Raw genomic sequence first — 19,885 nt, forward strand, 5'->3', positions numbered from 1 at the left:
ATCACATACATTTATAGTTTTTAAAGATGTTGGGTCTCTTTTTATTACACGCTATCTGATCTCTTTAAACTCCAGTGTTGTCATCTACAATATGGCCTAATATGATGATAAAGATAACATGCTAGAAGTGAATTTTCTTTCTTGTAAATGAAAAAGATAGTTTTAAATTTCCAATTGCAACTGAATGGCCTGATCTGGCATTTCTCAATGTCTTACTTTTAGTTTAGAATAGGTTACAATTACCATGTACATGTTCTTTTTTAGCTATGACACCAAGTTATTCATCCATAGCTTCAGGAAATCATGCCAAATGGGTTGGCTAAGTAAACTTTGTAAAAAAATACATTAAACAATTAAAGCCTGACCAAGTCTCAAATACAACAGGCTGCCATCCAGGTCTAACAATACAAAGTGTTGCCTGGGATGGGACATATGCCTAAAAGGAAGCTCGCTGCCCAGTACTTCTGGCTGGCCGGTCCTCAGGAGCCCTTCTTCCTTTCTTTTGATCTGTTGGTAAAGGCCCTTTCACTGTCCCTCAATTGCCCCTCCTATGACAATGGATTAATAATGGGCCTGTCAAAACTACTAGAAATGTGTTTAAATCATGGCATTTTATTATCCTTTAAAGAAACTAATTCGACCCCAAACTTTTGGCCAAGAGGTGTCCTACCATAGCACCTTTAAGAGAAAGAAAGTTGGGGAAGAATTTCTCAATGAACAAGACACACCAAAGTCCTAGTGGCAGAGCTGAAATTAATTTAAATGCCTTTGAAATGCTAATCCTTGAGTTCATGCCCTTTGCAGGGACATGGATGAAGCTGGAAACCATCATTCTCAGCAAACTATCACAAGGACAGAAAACCAAACACCGCATGTTCTCACTCATAGGTGTGAACTGAACAATGAGATCACTTGGACACAGGGCAGGGAACATCACACACCAGGGCCTGTCGGGGCGTGGTGGGCTGCGGGAGGGATAGCATTAGGAGAAATATGTAATGTAAATGAGTTGATGGGTGCAGCAAACCAACAGGGCATATGTATACCTATGTATCAAACCTGCACATTATGTACATGTATCCTAGAACTTAAAGTCTAATGATTAAAAAAAAAAAGAAATGCTCATCCTTTTTTGCTCTCTGTCCCTTATACTATTCAAATGTGATAGAGTATGGATATGTGTACCCTCTGAACTCATGTTGAATTGCAATCCCCAGTGTCGGAAGTGAGGCCTGAGGGGAGGTAACTGGGTCATGGGACAGATTTCTCATGAATGGTTTAGCTCCATCCTCTTGTGCTGTCCTGGTGATAGTGAGTTCTTGTGAGATCTGGACATTTAAGAGTATGTGGCACCACCTCCTCCACCACTCTCTCCCTCTTGAGCCTGCTTTTGTCATGTGACGTGCCTGCTCCCCCTTAGTCTTCCACCATGATTGGAAGCTTCCTGAGGCCTCCCCAGAAGCAGATACCAGTGCTATGCTTCCTGTATAGCCTGCAGAACTGTAAACCAATTAAACCTCTTTTCTTGGGAATTATCCAATCTAGGGTATTTCTTTATAGCAGTACAAGAACAGCCTAACACAAAGTTAAAAAGAGAGAAAAAAGGAGGGAGGATAGCTTTAACAAAAGGGCTATTACGATGCCAAGTCCCAAAGGCACCTCCAATAAATTCTTGTTGAGTTGGTGTTGCAGAGCAGATTTCTTCTCAAATGCTTCAGAAGAAAGGTAAAGGAAGCTTTCCTTTTCCTCTAACCAACTTTCTCAGAAAATGTACTTACTCAGTCAACACATATTTATCAAGCTAACTCTCTGGGGTCAGGCATGGTTCTGGGACTTTGGGATGCAGTTATGAGCAAGAGGAGGTTCCTACTCTCATGGAGCTCACACTCTATTGGGAGAGTGAGACTAGAAACAAGTGAGAGGTAACGAAGAAAACAAATCAGTGTGGCTAGCAAATACCCAGCCAATAACAAGAGAAACAGACAATGGTGGAGACACAGTGGTGGTAGGGTTGGGTCAGACTAAGCCTGGATCTCCAAAGGTCTTGTAGACTATGGTAAGGTGCGATGAATGGATTTAATTTCAAGTGTGATGGGAAAATTTTGAAGGTTTTAATGAAGGTCTTTAACCAAACTAACCAAACTCTGAAATTTACTGCAGACAGAAATTCCAGCCATTTAATATAGCATACATTAAAAATTTCTTATGATGGGAGGCTAAGCGAAAAAAATGTAACTACAGGCTGGGTGTGGTGGCTGACACCTGTAATCCCAGCAATTTGGGAGGCTGAAGTGGGTGGATCACCTGAGGTCAGGAGTTTGAGACCAGCCTGGCTAACACGGTGAAATCCCATCTCTACTAAAAACATAAAAATAGCCAGCCATGGTGGCATGCAACTGTAGTCCCAGCTACTCTGGAGGCTGAGACACGAGAATCCCTTGAACCTGGGAGGCAGAGGCTGTGGTGAGCCAACATTGCGCCATGACACTCCAGCCTGGGTGACAAGGTGAGACTCTGTGTCAAAAAATAATAATAATAATTAACTATAGTATAGTAATAATGACTGTAAAAGAAATATAAGAACTGAATAGAGCATCAAATTAGTGATCAGTATCAATGTCATGAGCTAAGGAAAGACTGAGGACTGTCAAAAATTGGTGCATACTAAGGAGACACGAGGAGGAAATGCAATGTGGGATCCTGAGGTAGATGCTGGAACAGAAGGGCAGTCAAACAACTGGTGGAATCTAAATAAAGTCTGTAGCTTAATCAGTAGTATTACACCAATGCTAATGTCTTAGCTTGAATAACTATACTATGGTTATATAATATGTTAACTTCAGGGGAAGCTGGGTGAAGGGTGCCAGAGAACTCTCTGTACTATTTTTGCAGCTTTTCTATACTTATAAAATTATTTCATATTAAAAAAATGAAAGACTGATTTGCAGTCATATAATTGCTGGTGATTTATGCCTCTTAAAAGTTTATTTTTATTTCTGATTTTTTTTTTTTTTTACTTTATGCTATTAATAATTTGAAAAGAAACAAAATCAGAGTTGGATGTTACATGCATTTGCCATCAGTCATTGCCATCATTCATTGCCACCATTTCCCAGTTCATTTCCTGGAAAACTTGCAGCAGAAAACGTTGTAAATTTATTATTATTATTATTATTATCATTATTTATTTTTTTTTTTTGAGATGGAGTCTTGCTCTGTCACCAGGCGGGAGTACAATGATGCAATCTCAGCTCACTGCAAACTCTGACTCCCAGGTTCAAGTGATTCTCCTGCCTCAGCCTCCTGAGTAGCTGAGATTACTGTTGTGTACTGCCATGCCCGGCAAATTTTTGTATTTTCAGTAGAGACAGGGTTTCAGCGTGTTGGCCAAGCTGGCCTCGAACTCCTGACCTCAAGTGGTCCACCCGTGTTGGCCTCTCAAAGTGCTGGGATTATAGGCATGAGCCACTGCACCAGCATTAATTCTTTTACAAGCTGTCCAGGATGGGCCCTCATATGCTGTCCCTATGGTAAGCATACCTTGCATTCCATTTCCTCTAATAAGGGTGTCTCCACAGTGGATTAAATGCCTCAGCCAGATGCACAATAGACTAGTCATCATTTTCACAAGCTCCAGTTAAACCACATGAGTAAGGGCACAGGAGGTCACAGGGGGCTGCTGATGATGAAGAAAGCGGGCTGCCAGGAGGAAGGGAAATAAGAGCAAGAGTGTTTTCCACTAGTAGGTCACCTTACAGATACTGGCACATTTGTCTCCTGGGTAGGCACTCCTTCCTCTCCACCACTCCTGCAAAGATGGTCCACCTGGTGTGGGATCCAACCACAGCTTACAGACACAACAAAAGCTCCCCCTGAAAGCTTGAGACTGCCGAAAACACATCTAGGTTTGCTTTATTCTTGCTACTTGGAACTACAGCCTGGGAACAGATACACTGAATTACTGCAACAGCGAGATACAAAATCAGGAAATAGGAGGAGGGAGGAAGAAGAGTCAACTGGGAAAAGGGAAAGGAAATTAAATGAACAGAGAATCAATTATATGTGAGCCTGTCTCTGCTTCGTCTGTTATACAATTTAAGCACCAAGTGTCACTGTCCTCATTTCACATATGAGTTGACCGAAGCTTAGAAAAGCCTAGCAATAGGACCAAATGCTTTGACTCTACTTTGAGAACTCTTTCCACATAATCATGGCAGGATCCGCATGATTCTGAACAAGAGAAACAATATAGTCAACTAATGCTCTGTGTGTGTCTCAGAAATAGCTTTGCTGCTGGGTACCACTGGTGCATGCAATGTAACCGCAGACAGGTCCATGAGGCCTAAATCTGTTAGATGTCAGGCTGCAGAGATGGATGATGCCAGAAGGATCAAGGTGAAAGGTGTGAGCTCTAGAGTCGAGCTGTCCAAGGCTGATTTCTGACTGCAAGACTCACTGGCGAAGTGACCCTGACAATCACATGTGCTCTCCAACTTTCAGCATCCTCAGCTGTAAATGGACTAACAGCACTTGCCTCAGGTGCCAGTGGGTATTTAGCCCAGTGCCTGGCACATGGCAAGTTCTTTAGTGTTATTAAATAAGTTCTTTGATAATTAAATGTCCCCAGTTGTGTAATTAAGCCAATGGCAGGAAAAGATCATAAATATAGATGAGCTCCAAATAAACCTTGGCACAAGAAGAGGCCTCCTGTCTCTTGGTATGCTATAGGGTGGCAGGAATTATGGTACTCTCACCATCACAAAAAAGCAGAGGCTCGGATAAGTGATTACTCCAACCACAATAACCCAAGAGATAAAACTCCCTCATTCTGAATGGCCTGTTCAGATTCCCTATCCAACGAGCAACTGAGTCTAAATCCCATCAATGCAGCCTATAAAAGTGACAAAAGTCAGCAACCAACATCACGGCCCACTCAAGCTCAGAGAGCTGCCCTGGTCACCAAGAGAAGGCAAGTCAAGAGCTAAGGGCAAATGGGGAACCCTTAGAGAGTGGCCTTGAGAGAAGGCCAACAGTGGACCTAAATCTACATTTCTCATACACTTATCCTGGGAGCTTATAAAAAGCAGTCTCTTCAACATCTGGGTCTTCTGAGCTCAGCAAAAAGTGCCAGGTTCAAGGATACCCAGAATTCTCCCTCATCTTTCACTTTGAACTGAGCTGGCCTGCTGCAAATATTGCTTCAATATCACATCATGACACTTTATTCTAGTACTTAGCTTGATGCCTTCTGCAGAGCAGGCGCTCAGTAAATATTTGTTGATTACACCAACAGAATTATTTTATTTTTAAAAAACACTGACAAAATCTGCAACATGAATCTTCTCTCTCATGGGAGCTATGTTTAGTTATTTTTAGGATATCCCTGCAGAAATGCAGAAAAAGAGGGAGAAAAATTAGAGAAGGAGGAAAAGGAAGAAGAAGAAGAGTAGAAGAGAGAGAGAAGATAATAGAGCTAATTTTTAGGCACCTGAACAATTAAAAAAAAAAAAAGACTATTAAAGACAAGGTGTCAGAAACGAGGCACAATGGCTCTGAGATCAACAATGGTACCATATTGCAAGAGGGAGACAGAGACCCAAACTAACATCCCTTCCCTACAAGTGGTTCTGTCCTATAGCGGAGTACACTAGAGAATACTGCTTATAAAACCTAACAGGGCTAGATCTTGCCATCATTAAGAGATTGCCTCAGCAATTTTCAAGCCCTGAGATTTACCCTTTACAATTTTATATTTTAGGACCTAAGGGGCAGGTAAGAGAACTTTCACTTTTTACTTTATCCCTTTCCTTATTCTTTTATTTATTACAATGGGTAGGTACCAATTTTGTATTTTAAAAATAATTACCTCCCTTCAGAACTAGAAGATATCTTGAAAATAATTAATTTCAGTGGTCTTGTTTTTTGGAGAGAAAAACGCAGGCTTACAAAAGATCAAGCTGAGTCTGGGATGCAGGCATCCTAACCTGGGAGCCAGTGTTCACTCAGCTTCCTGGACCACATCAACACGCTCAGAGTACTGGATGGCAGAGGCCAAGGAGGAGCAACAAAGTGTGATGAGTTTATTCTGGCTAGACTGGATCCTGACCCCCAATAGTGAATCATATACAATTTTACAACATGACCACCGAAAATCATATACATATAATGCCCCAAAGTCAAGAGCAATCTGAAGAAAAATTTCTTCCCACAACTTATAAATTATTTCTCCTAACAGTGGAGCGGGTATTGTGGAAACCATGAGCTAGGTTCCAGGTAATTGCTGCGTAAGAACCAAAGAAGACAAGAATAAATGTATGTGATAGAGCTAACAATGGGACAACTGAGCATTTGTTAAAAGGTGGTCAGGCACAGTGGCTCATGCCTATAATCCCAGGACTTTGGGATGCCGAGACAGGCGAATCACTGAAGTTTGGGAGTTCAGGACCAGCCTGGCCAACATGTTAAAACCCTGTCTCTACTAAAAACACAAAAATTAGTTGGGTGTGGTGGTGGGTACCTGTAATCTCAGCTATTTGAGAGGCTGAGGCAGGAGAATCACTTGAACCTGGGAGGTGGAGGTTGCAGTGAGCCAAGACTGTACCACTGTCCCCCAGGCTGGGTGACAGAACGAGACTCCATTTTTTAAAAAAGGTGTCAGATCGTCCAAGAGAACACAACACATGCCAGGGTCCTGGTCCCCCTAGCTTGCCTGTCCCCTTCACTAGAAATTAACATCAAACCACAGAAAATGCCTCAGTAACTACTTCTTCAGTTCATGTGCAGTCTCGGGGCCCCAGTGTATAGTGGCAGTTCAGGGTATCCTTCTCTTTCTCAGGCAGTTCAATTATTCCAAGGACCTGGGCAAAATCTCCCTTTTTTAAACCATATGGAGAATCTTCTTTCCTATTGTCATTAGTTAAGTATAAAATCAAAAGCAGAGACTCTCTTTACCCAGTACAGCCTATTTTCCAGAGAATGCCAAGGAGAAGCTAACCTAGTTTGGTCCTGAGCTGGTTTCCATCTCCATGATTCATGCCATAAATGTCATCCTCAGCAAAGAGGGAATCCGGTGGCCTGCTACTCTCAGCTTCTTACTCTGGGAGGGAAGCAGGAAGTGATAAGGATAATTCCTTGGATTTACTTCATCAATGACTCTATAATAAGTAATATGGATAGAATGCATCACAATTCACAAAATAATTCCACAAACATTATCTCACTTGCTTTTCACAACAACATTGGAAGAATGAACAATTCATTCCAGTGAGGAATTTAAGACTCAGGGGTTAAATAAAGCTGAATATGGGAGAGATTAAGCAATTTGCCCACCTCAGGACTTGAAGCTTGGTGGACAGGCTTTAGCTCTAAAGTTCTTCTGTACCAAAGCTGTGTCAACATTAAAGCTGGGACTGGACTTTCAACCTAAGGATCCAGAAGAGTCACCATATCCTACTTACCTTCTAAGGATGGGGTGGTGGGGTATGATTTATTTATCTTGAACCATCATTTACATGGTGTCTCCTAGAAGTTTATGGTCCACACAGGGATCTTCCACTAAGACACAGAGACTATTTCAACATGGTTTTATTATGCTGACTAATTATTACAAGTTGATCAGTCCTCTTCTGCTGATAGTGTTTGAACAGAATCATTCTACATAGAATGTTCAAATTTTTGTTTTTTGCTTAATAGATATGAACATTTTATATAGATACCTGAATAAATAGGCATTTGTTTAGATCGCCCTCATTCTTTTAGAATTTTGCCTAATATTCTACTACACAGATGTACCACAATGCTTTTAATCAATCTCCTACTTATTTCAAATTTTTCATTCTTATAAAAAAATCAAAATATTTATTTCAAAAACCAAATAAACAAATAATATATTAAATCACTATTTGAGGTCAGGCACAGTGGCTCACGCCAGTAATCCCAGCACTTTGGGAGACCAAGGCAGGCAGATCACCTGCGGTCAGGAGTTCGAGACCAGCCTGACCAACATGGCAAAACCCTGCCTCTACTAAAAATACAGAAAGCTAGCTGGGCATGGTGGCGCGTGCCTGTGGTCCTAGCTACTCGGGAGGCTGAGGCATGAGATTCTCTTAAACCCAAGAGGCGGACGTTGCAGTGAGCCAAGATCATGCCACTGCATTCCAGCGTAGGCAACAGAGCGAGACTCTGTCTCAAAAAAACAAAACAAAACAAAAGTCACTCTTTGTGATAAACTTTGAAATATTCTGTTTCGGCTGAATGTCAGAACTTAAAACTATAAAGCAGAGGTGCTGTGGGCTCTGTCAAAGTCAGTTTTATCACAGGAAACCGTTGTCTTTTGTGGATTTCTTTGATAGAAACCGCTTTTTTTGGCATTTCACTTTTTTTATAGAAAAAATACTATTCTGTTGGGACTGAATGATACTACGTCTTGACACAGAAAAGTTATTTATATATAAATTACGGTAATTCTACCCATGTTAACGAAGCTGTCATCCTCTTGTGTGATTTACTGCAATCTTGTAATAGAAAAGTTTCATTTCCTTGACACCTGGGTGGTAATGGGACCGATAATTCCATGCTGCAAATGTTTCCTCCTCTCTTCTACCAGAGGTGTGTTAAAATCTAGAGTACATTTTTAGGTCAGAGTAATTCAGATACCAGTCTCCAGGGCCCAGAGCGCCAGCGCAGACACACACAGGTGTGCACACCCACACAGTCACATCCATTACCCAGAAAACCCAGCAAGGCCTCCTCTTTCTTCAAGAGATTTATAGTTCTCAGGATATAGGCCTGTACTTGTTCTGCAACTGTGTTTGAGAATAGCAACATATAACATAATGAGAAAGAATAATAGAAAGGCATTAAAAATGACTGGGAATTAAAGTTGGAAAAGGCAGTTTAACAAAGAGTTCAGATTTCAGTTTAAAGTTTAACAATACTGTTTAAGGATGGGTGCAGCAGCTCACGCCTGTAATCCCAGCACTTTTGGAGGCAGGAGGATCACTTGAAGTGAGGAGTTTGAGACCAGTTTGGCCAACATGGTGAAACTCCGTCTCTACTAAAAATAGAAAAATTAGCTGGGTGTGGTGGCCTGTAATCCCAGCTACTCGGGAGACTGAGGCACAAGAATCGCTTGAATCCGAAGAGGTTGCCATAAGCCAAGATAGCACTACTGCACTCCGGCCTGGGGGATGGAGTGAGACTCTGTCTCAAAAAGTAATAATAATAAAATAAAAAATAAAGTTTAACCATACTGTTTAAGAAAAAGCTAGTTCAGAAGGTAATAGATAAGAAGAAATATATAGGTAATTCAAGACAGCCTATCACAATCAATTTTTCTCTCTAGATCTTACCAAAATTGTAATATCAGTAATAGTACTGATAGAAAGAAAATTAAAGGAGATGAGAAAAAGGATTTTCATAAGCTACCACAATGTAAAGATGTTTTTAATAAATAGCTTCTTACAACTGCAGACTTTTTAAAAAAATCTTCATCCTGGCTGGGCGCTATGGCTCACACCTGTAATCTTGGCACTCTGGGTGGCCGAGGCGGGCGGATCATTTGAGGTCAGAAGTTAGAGACTAGCTTGGCCAACATGGCTTAATCCCGTCTCTACCAAAAATAGCCAGGTATAGTGGTGCGTGCCTGTAATCCCAGCTACTTGGTGGGCTGAGGCAGGAGAATCACTTGAACCCGGGAGGTGGAGGTTGCAGTTAGCTGAGATTGCGCCACTGCACTCCAGCCTAGGTGACAGAGTGAGATGCCATCTCAAAAAATAAAACTAAAAAATCTTCATCCTAACACATCCTAACACATATACACTCCTTTAATATTTTCATTGATAATATGCTTTCGTAAAATTCTCACGAGCATTTTTGAGGTGCAATATTCATTTAGCTAAGCTAATGGTTTCACCTCAAAGATGCAAAGTTCCGCCTGGACCTGGTGTGATTAGCACACTCACACTTTCTGATGTGCGTATGGTACCACTGCCTTTTCTGTCTGTCAGTAGAATGGTCTCCGCCGTAGAGAAGACAGAACAGCAGATGAAGGTGTGCCTAGACAAGCAACCACAGGTTCCATCCCAGAGGTACCTGGCAGGTGATGCTGTTAGTACACAGGACCTACATTCATTTTCTGCTTGTCACTCATTCAGGCACTGCTGACCACCACTCACTAACCTGGCATTCACTGAATCCCTAACATGTGCCTTGGGTGGTACGCGTTACATTCCAGAAATACACAGACAACCAAAACTTGGTCAGCACACTGTTAGGCACCTGGCAGCAAGGATCCTGACATAATGAACACTAATGCGGGGAGTCCTGTGCCCTTTCCAGGGATAAGCCTCCATTAAGCACTGCTATCTGCCAAATGGCTTCCTTGCTGAGCTTCAAAGTCTCCCAAAATGCAGCTTTAAACAGCATGAGATGCTGTAACAAAAGAGACATGACTACACTGAATGTGAAGTTGGTATTTCCTATTTCCCAGCAATGTTACTTCGTAGGATTTCTATTACATTCAACTTTCTAGAATTTCACAGCATGTTCTTTGATTCAACAATAGTGAGCTTCTGCCCTGCACCCAACACAGTGCCAGGTCCTATGGTATCATTAGGAGTATTATAGATCCTGCCCCAAAGGAGCTCCACAGATCACCTCTAGTTGGAAATAAGGCTCAATGTGGACAGTAACAATCATGCCGCACAGATATCATGCATGTGCTAGTCTCCCAAGACGGCCTCATCAATTCCTCCCTTCCCTGATTGCATTTGCTGCTTCTTCCTTCCAGAAGTAAGTCTATTTCCCCTCCTCTCGAATCTAGGCTGGCTTTGTGTTTTGCTCTGATGAGCAGAATGCTGCAGAGTTGACACTGTGTTTTAAGTGTGGCCCATAAGTGGCCTGAAACTTCTGCTTTTGCTCTTTAGGAATCTGCCTCTTGGGACCCAGTTGCCACACTGTAAGGAAGTTCAGAGCTGGCATGAGAGGCTGCATGGAGGCGAACTGAGCGTCCCACTGAGCTACCAGCCGAATGCAGCCACAGGAGTGACCCTACCAGATGCCACGTGGAATGGAAGAACAACCCAGTCAAGGCACTGGATCTTGAGGAACTATAAAAGTTGTTGTTTTAAGGCACTATTTTGTGGGTGTCTTATTACATATGTGAATATCCACTGACATGATGCATTAGTCACACTGTTGGAGGAGAATATGAGAAATATCCATGGATCAGTTTCCCTAAGTGAACCCTCTAATATTCCTGAGGGGAAAAAAAAGTCTACTGTTAGCTGAATTCAATACAGCTTACCTGTCCTGTGGAGACGTTTGTTTCAGCCTCACACACTTTTGGAGAAAAAAAGAATTCAACTTTATAGAAAAATAGTAAAACAGGAGAACTCTTCTTAAGTTTAATGCTCATTAAAGTGAAAATTAATTAAGAAGACATCTGAGTTTTTTTTTTTTTTTTTTTTTGAGACAAGGTGTCATTTTGTCACCCAGGCTGGAGTGGTGGTGTGATCACATCCCACTGCAGCCTCGACCTCCTGGGCTCAAGCCATCCTCCCACCTCAGCCTCCAGAGTAGCTGGCACTACAGGCATTGCACCACCACACCAGGCTATTTTTGTTGTTGTGTTTGGTAGAGATGGGGTCTCTCTATGTTGCCCAGGCTGGTCTCAAACTCCTGGGCTTGTCAAGCAGTCCTCCCACCTTGGCCTCCCAAAGTGCAGGAATTATAGCCATAAGCCACCATGCTTGGCCAACACCTGAGTTAAAACCTTTTTTTTTTTTTTTTTTTTTTTGAGAGACAAGGTTTTGCTCAGTTGCTGAGGCTGGAGTGTAGTGGTGCAAACACGGTTAACTGCAGCTTCAAACTCCTGGGCTCAAGCAATCATCCTGCCTCACCCTCCCAAGTAGCTGGGACCACAGGCATGTGATACTACACTTGGCTAATTTTTAAAATTTCTGTAGAGATAGGATCTTGCCATGTTGCCCAAGCTGGTCTTAATTCCTGGGTTCAAGTGATCCTTCCATTTCAGCCTCCCAAAGTGCTGTAATTACAGCCATGAGTTACCACACCTGACCAAGAGCTAACCATTAAATAAACATTCCTGCTTTAAATTCCAAATTATATTACATGAATCAACTATATATTATTTAGAAGGTCAGATAATATATTACAAACAGTGAATGCGGAATTTATGTATTAACTGCGTGTTAAGAAGAGTTTTGAATCCTGATTTCTTTCTCTCGGGTTTAATGGGAAGCAAGAGCACTCCATATCATGTTGATAGTTGACATAGTGGAGCTGATGAGAAGGAAAAGGAACAGGAGTTTGAAGTTAAAGAGAGAAGAAAGGAGAGAGAGGCAACAGAAATGGGAAAAATCAAATTTTAATTTTTTTTTTTTTTTTTTTTTTGAGATGGAGTCTCGCTCTGTCACCCAGGCTGGAGTGCAGAGGCACGATCTCGGCTCACTGCAACCTCCACTTCCCAGGTTCAGGCAATTCTCCTGCCTCAGCCTCCTGAGTCTGGGATTACAGGCATATGGCACCACACTGGCTGATTTTTATATTTTTAGTAGAGATGGGGTTTCACCATATTGGCCAGACTGGCCTCAAACTCCTGACCTCAGGTGATCCACATGCCTTGGCCTCCAAGTGTTAGGATTACAGGCGTGAGCCACCACACCTGGCCCAATTTTTAAATTTTTTAACAGTATCTGCAGTGTGACTTCAAGAGTAAAATCACTTACCAATAAGTAAAACATTTCTAAATCCCTCCTGTGTTCTTTCCCTGCATTATCTCCTAAGCATGGGCAACATTTTCATTTAACAAAGAAAACACCACAGACAATAATCATCATGCAAAATCTCCTGGGAAGGAAGAGGGACTGCTGCTTTCTTATTAGTTATTGCAATCAGTGTTTACAGCATGCCTTTATACGACCAGTATGCCTTACAATCACTCATTAGTTACTCTTTCCAAATTCCTGGAGAAGTAGGGCAGCATTATCATCTTCAGGATTACTGAGGGAGGAGGAACCTGACCATCCCCTGTGAAGATAACTTAGCCACAGTTGTGCTGGGATAATAGGAGTGGCTGCTTCAGAACAGAGCCCTGGGTGCCACCAGTTTGCTCCTCCAACACATCATCAAGGAGGACCCCACCACCAGCATGGATTTACAAGACTCCCCTCATCCCTTCCTAAACATACAGGATGTACATTTTGGAACAAGTTTGTATCTGCAAATTTGTAAAATACATCATCACAGTAACAGGTCATCCTTTAACGTTTTACATCGAAAAGGTGGTTTTTATTTTCCTTTCTCTGTTTGAAAAATGCATTACAGCTTACAAAGTAACATCCTGGTGAGGATGCATTTCCTGAGGGTAATGACTAATAAAGGCTTTGGGCAAAGTCCCGCCTGCAACTCCTCCAGCCAGCATTATTAACAACAAGGGCACAGCTTTTCAAGAGGCCCCGCTACTTCCATAATAAATGCTAACAGGTGGCTCCTTTTATCTGGGGATCCTCAAGCACCTTACAGATACTACTCATTAAGTCTCATGAGGCCTCTAGGAGACAGACCCAGTGAGACACATAAAAGGGAATCCTGTCACTCATCAAAGAGAGAAAACAGCAACCAGCTCATATACTTGATAGAGCAACAACAATTTTACTGAAGGAAACATTAGAAACATTACCTAGAAATCTCTAACCTAGATGCTTTCTTCTGAGACTCATTCATTCATTGGCAAAATGAGAATAATAACGCTAGTTCAGCCAACTTCATGAGGTTAGAGAGTGCAGATCAAATGAAGTGGGCAGAGGGAAAGGGGCTGAGTAAACTCTGATGTCCATACAGATAAAAGGCATTATTTCCATGATCTAAATCAAACCGAGATTTGAGGCAGAAAATGCCATCTCTAAATCATGTGCCCAATACAGGGAGCCTTTTTTCCAAACAGCTTGGGCATTATTTATACAAATGCAAATTCTATTTCTACGTCTATGATCACATTCCTATAGGGTACAGGAGAAGATGAAGGAAGAGAAAGCAAAATGAGAGTCAAAGCACACAGACACAATTATCCTTGATTGTAATGTTTGCATATATTCAACATTCAAAACATTTTTTCATCTGCCTGGAAAACATTCATGATAGAAGAAATAGAACTGTACAGACTCCGCAATGGATTATGTCGCTTTATTCAGATTTGTTTTCCTTTTTTATTTTTTTTTAACTCCAGTTACAAAAATTACAGCTTTAAAAGTTTCACTGAAATTCCCATAAAACTGCAGGAATTCAACTGCCAACTGGATTTGCTGCTGCAGGAGATAATCCAGTTTGGTTCAGAGGTGGCCCCTTTTGCTTGAAAGGAAACCAGGGTCTTCCTGAAACTGTCATGGGCTATCTAAACCATGCCAGCCTTTAGAACTTACACCCCCAATTTCTGAAATTCCCGTGTCTCCCTTCAAAAACGAGACAGGGGGCACCTCCATGTATTTAAAGAGGTCCATTAATTTTATCTCCCTAGGTCTAAGTAAAAAACAAAGCAAACAAACAAAAAAACCTGGCAATCTGCTTTAAAACATACAGAGTACTGGACAGGCGTGGTGGCTCACGCCTATAATCCCAGCACTCTGGGAGGCCGAGGCGGGCGGATCATGAGGTCAGGAGATCAAGACCATCCTGGCTAACACGGTGAAACCCTACCTCTACTAAAAATACAAAAAATTAGCCGGGAGCGGTTGTGGGCGCCTGTAGTCCCAGCAACTCGGGAGGCTGAGGCAGGAGAATGGCGTGAACCTGGGAGGCGGAGCTTGCAGTGAGCCAAGATCGTGCCACTGCACTCCAGCCTGGGCGACAGAGCGAGACTCCATCTCAAACAAACAAACAAAAAAACACATACAGATTACTTTCCCAAGGTGTTGACAATGTGGTGAGAAACAATCAGAAGCCAGAACTCAAAAGAACAGAGGGGCAAGTTGTCCTGTTACTAGAGTAGGTTGGTAGCCAAGTTTTAGTTTCATTTAGAAACTTTTATAAAGAACTTTCCATGAACATGAAAGTTATGACAGTCATCTGTCACAGTCAGTAACCGATCCACCTTTCTTAGGATTGAGGAATTCCCCATTGTGAGTGTCTAAGAGGGGCGTGGTTTGTCTCTCATTACGGAAGGAGAAAAAGGCCAACTTCTCTCTCCCCTTGCCTCCTTAGGGATATAATTGGAAACTAAGTTAGCCAATCAGATGCGGCATTTCAAGGTCCAGCCAAAGCACTGCCCAACATCTAGTGTATCTCGGTTGTCTGGACAGGGTTTAGGCAGCAGCTCCAGTCCAGTCCTAACCATTCTGTCTATACTGCGAACTGTCCAATATTCCTTAATAACTTCTTTTTCTGGTTAAGTTAACCAGTTTCCATTGTTTTCTGCAAAGAGCCCACAATGGACTAATCATGGGCTAAAGAGGCAACCCTTTCTAATGTTAATACTGGGGGGGATCCTGAGCAACTGTCCACGGGCAGTTCATTTTATAGATATAAGCAGCAGGAGGATGCAAGAGGAAAAAGTGATTTAGCAAAAGTCATTTAACAATAGTCATTTAGCCCAAAATTTAAAACTGCCAGGCACGGGAGCTTGTGCCTGTAATCCCAGCACTTTGGGAGGCCGAGGCGGGTGGATCACTTGAGGTCAGGAGATGGAGACCATCCTGGCTAACACGGTGAAACCCCGTTCCTACTAAAATACTAAAAATTAGCCGGACGTGGTGGCGGGTGCCTGTAGTCCCAGCTACTTGGGAGGCTGAGGCAGGAGAATGGCGTGAATTCGGGAGGCAGAGTTTGCAGCGAGCCAAGATCGCGCCACTGCACTCCAGCCGGGGTGACAGAGCGAGACTCTGTCTCAAAAAAAAAAAAAAAAAAAAAAAAAGAAGCAACATGGAGTATAAAATTGACCCAACTTTCCACCCATCCCCAAAGCGTGATCTGGAATGACACTCTCTGAATCGGCACTTGCTGCATGGAGCACCACATTGAGAACAGTTCCAAAGCTGCATCTTGGCTCAGTGGGAATGAATTCACCAATCAATGTTATGGGTCTAGTAAGAGTGAGAAGGAAAACACAGAGACGTGTATTCACCATCGTTGATATACTGGGAATAAATCCCAGACTAGGAGTTAAAACAGGTGCGTTTTAGCTCTGTCTGGCTAGTAGACTCTTGGATTAGAGGAATTCATATCACGTGGGAGCATGCTAGAACTGGAGAATCTCCTTAGATATACTGAATCACAATCTGCATTTTAAGAAAATAACTGGGTGATTCACATAGCCACCTCTAAAATTGCCTGATTTGGGAAAATTCCCTTCTCTGTCTCCACTGTACTAGGGAAATATTTATTGAATGCCCACCATATGTAGGGTGCTGGGCCAGGACTATTAGAATATACAAGGAACTGACCAATCTGGTCTAGAGTTCACATACAATTAAGAGATTTACTTTATATGTCATCAGCTACCCTCCAGAGTAGTACTTAGGGGGTTTTATTTTTGGCTGCTATAAAAGCCAACGGGAGCAATGCTAAATGAATGGGAATCCCTTTGGACTGCACTACTAACAAAACCTAAAAGAAAATCTGTTTACACCTTTATGCTTCATTCTTCCAAACCTTCTGAGTACAAAAGCAATCAGCAGTTGCCTGTAATTACTGTGTCATGTGGATACTACTGACTTCACATTGTCCTCCTTGCTTATATCATCGTGTGACTTCAGAGAAAAATAATTATCACTACAGGCCAACACAGGTAAGTAGGAAATCCAGAGGAACAGTGCTTTCTACACTCCAGCAGATCTGGAGGGCAGAAAAGCAGGAGGAAGGAGAAATCTGGTCCAGTATAGTTTGGAAAGGCATGAAACCTAACTAAATTTTATAAAGATTAGGCAAAACGAGCATCACTTCATTCCCCATATTGGAGTCTGCCAGTTCAAAAGGAATCTTATGTTCCAGATGAGTTATTAGTAGAGTATACAGGCAAATGGCTCTTGAAATGTATACACGAATGATACAATTTTGATATGTAATGGGCTCCCTGTAGAATGTCCCAAACCCTGCAGCCTATTTCTCCAACAACCTAAAACTCACAGGTATGTGTTCTGTTAAGTTTGGCTCTAAAATGACTTTTATTATAAACTTAGTGACATGTTTCCATGGGGAAAAAAAATTCTAAAACACAGAACTGTAATTTTTTAGGTAAGAAGAAACTATGATAATGCTATCCCAATCCCACAGTGGGTATCTTTAGGCTGGAAATGGGAATGCATTTGAAGTGCTTTCATAAATATGTTGTCACTGTCCCTCACCTGGATTATATTCTATGGCTTTCCTTATATGACAGGAAAAGGCTCCAAGATCTGTGACAACAGGAGCTGAGTCTCTCTTATTCATCTCTCTTTTTACAGCATTTAGTATGGTCTTTGGCACACATATAATTGTTGAAAGAATGAGTGAATCAATGCAACCACCTCAAAAAAAAAAAAAAAAAAAAAAAAAAAAACAACCTTACGGTTACTACAGGAAGAAATCTGGCAGCATATTTCAAAGATGAAGCAGAAGTACATGGAGGAAAGTATCTTGCTCTCAAAAAGCCTACAAAGAAAGAGTGCCATCACCTCACAGCACTTCTAAGCCTTTTCCAGTTATGGAAGCCACATGACCCCAGGTTTATGAGAACAGATCTGAAGTAGTTTTGACATAAAAACAAGAAATTGGCCAGGTGTGGTGGCTCACACCTGTAATCCCAGCACCTTGGGAAGCAAAGGTGGGGGGATCACTTGAGCCCAGGAGTTCAAGACCAGCCTAAGCAACACAGGGAGACCTTGTCTCTACAAAAAAAAAAAAAAAAAGAGAAAGAAAGAAAAGAAAATCAGCCATGTGTGGTGGCACACACCTATATTCCCAGTTACTCTGGAGGCTGAGGTGGGAGGATCGCTTGAGCCCAGGAGGTTGAGGCTGCAGTGAGCCAAGATGGTGCCACCACACTCCAGTCTGGGCAACAGAGGGAGATCTTGTCTCAAAAACAAATGAACAAACAAAAAAACAAGAAATTGTTTTCATCCCTCATATCCTGCAATAGCTGTTTCACATGTTATCTCTTATAGCTTCTCAATTTTAAAGTTAAGAAAACAGAGACTCAAAGGGTTAAGCAATTTGCCTCTAGTCTAAAATAAAGTTCATAGAAGAGGCTGCACCGGCCTAAGATCTGCTAGCTGTAGCATGGTGATATGTATGCTCTAAAAAGAACTGTGATCTCCATAAAGAACATAGTGGCTATAATCAAAGTAAAATCCCAGTGCAAGTGTCATGGGGAACTTTGATATTATTCTCTAGATCATTTGAGTCGTAAAACTTCTTTGCTTCTCTATCCTTCATCTCCTCTTGTATTCAAAATATTTTAGACAGATTTATTCCCCCTGAAATGGATCTAAGCTGACCATTGCTTTACAGCCTATAATCCTAGGGATTAAAATTTAGGTGAGTCCCTTTTAAGATAGACCAGGTAAAACCCCCGAGAGGGCCTCTTCCATGTCCATCTAACTGACTGCTCTTCAGATAAATTTCTCCTACATTTTAAATAAGCCATTTTTTCATTTAGGCTGAATCACTAATGCAGGGAGTCATGGCTAGAAGCGGGAAGCTGTGGAGGTGCCCAAGAATTGAATCTGCAAAAAGTCATTAATTGCCAGAATTACTGAGCAAATTCAAAGGACCCAAATGCATTTGCTCATGAGGGCAATTTGCTTCTAGGAAATTGGGAGGAGAGAGGGGTCACTGAAGCCAAAGCCACATAGAGGATGACAAACAGGATAAGGAAAAGCAAGAAGGCAGACCTTTCAACTCTGTCAGCATCAAAGATTCAGACCCAAGAAAAACACTTATAGAAAAGGCTTTGCCTATAAACATGTTGATTTACCTTCTATTTGGATGGATTTCTAAATTTTCCTGGAAAGTCCAGGTTATTGAAAATAACTGCACTGCCAGTGTCTCTTGGTTTAAAGGTCTGCTAAAAATTCTACAAAAAACCTAGCAACAAAAGCCTTGAATGTCCCAACATATTTCATCCGTCTCATCTTAGAGGTTTCACCAACACCCAAATGTCCAGCTGTTTACATGTGCAATTTATGACTCCTTCAGTGTGTCATCCTCTTTTGGGTTCTCTGCAGTGTGGGATAGGCACAGTAATAGCTGTCCCCTACATATGAAAACCATTTATTTAAAATATCACACAGGATAAAGGCAGAGTTACAAACACTGCAAGTCTGTCAATTCCACTCACTGATTTTCTTAGCTCTCTCCAGCCGGCTATCATCTTTCATGAAGTGCCAACTAGCAACAAAAATACTGACTTGTGTTACATCAAAAAGGTTTTTTTTGGGGGGGAAAAAAAAGGCAAAAAGCCACTGTGTTAGTCTTTCTTTTTACACTGCATAGGCCTAGTTCTATTTCAGAGCATTTCATCCAATGGCCCATCTCTGTTCCCACAAACACCTTATTAAGTATTATTTTGACTTCTTTAAGCTGGATTTTTAAAACTCATGTCCCTGGAAGAAGTGGTCCCTCTGGGGGGAAAAAAAATCACAATTTCTCCTTGTGATAAATGATTATTACATTCACTGCATTTAACAAACACATCATGTCAGTAGTCTAGCTCAGGGGAAAATCACAAATTAGGTAAGCTGTAGTCCTTGTCTCAAGGGATTCAGACTCTCAAAAGAGAAGATGGGCATAGGGGTACTGTCACTTAATAATCTTAGTCATAACAGCAAAAATAACAACACATTGTGAGACAGTAAAATACCACTCAATCTGCTTACAAAATAGAAAGATACTT

The 19,885-nt window shown here is 41.7% G+C and overlaps 1 protein-coding gene across 2 annotated transcripts in view; it reads right to left on the reverse strand.

Annotated features, from left to right (window-relative positions):
* Positions 1-19,885, reverse strand: part of EXT1 (exostosin glycosyltransferase 1) — a 316,956-nt gene that overhangs the window by 110,151 nt on the left and 186,920 nt on the right. The gene's annotated exons all lie outside the window — the stretch shown is intronic.

This window comes from Macaca fascicularis, chromosome 8 (assembly GCF_037993035.2).
Source record: "Macaca fascicularis isolate 582-1 chromosome 8, T2T-MFA8v1.1".
In the NCBI taxonomy this organism is placed as follows: domain Eukaryota; kingdom Metazoa; phylum Chordata; class Mammalia; order Primates; family Cercopithecidae; genus Macaca; species Macaca fascicularis.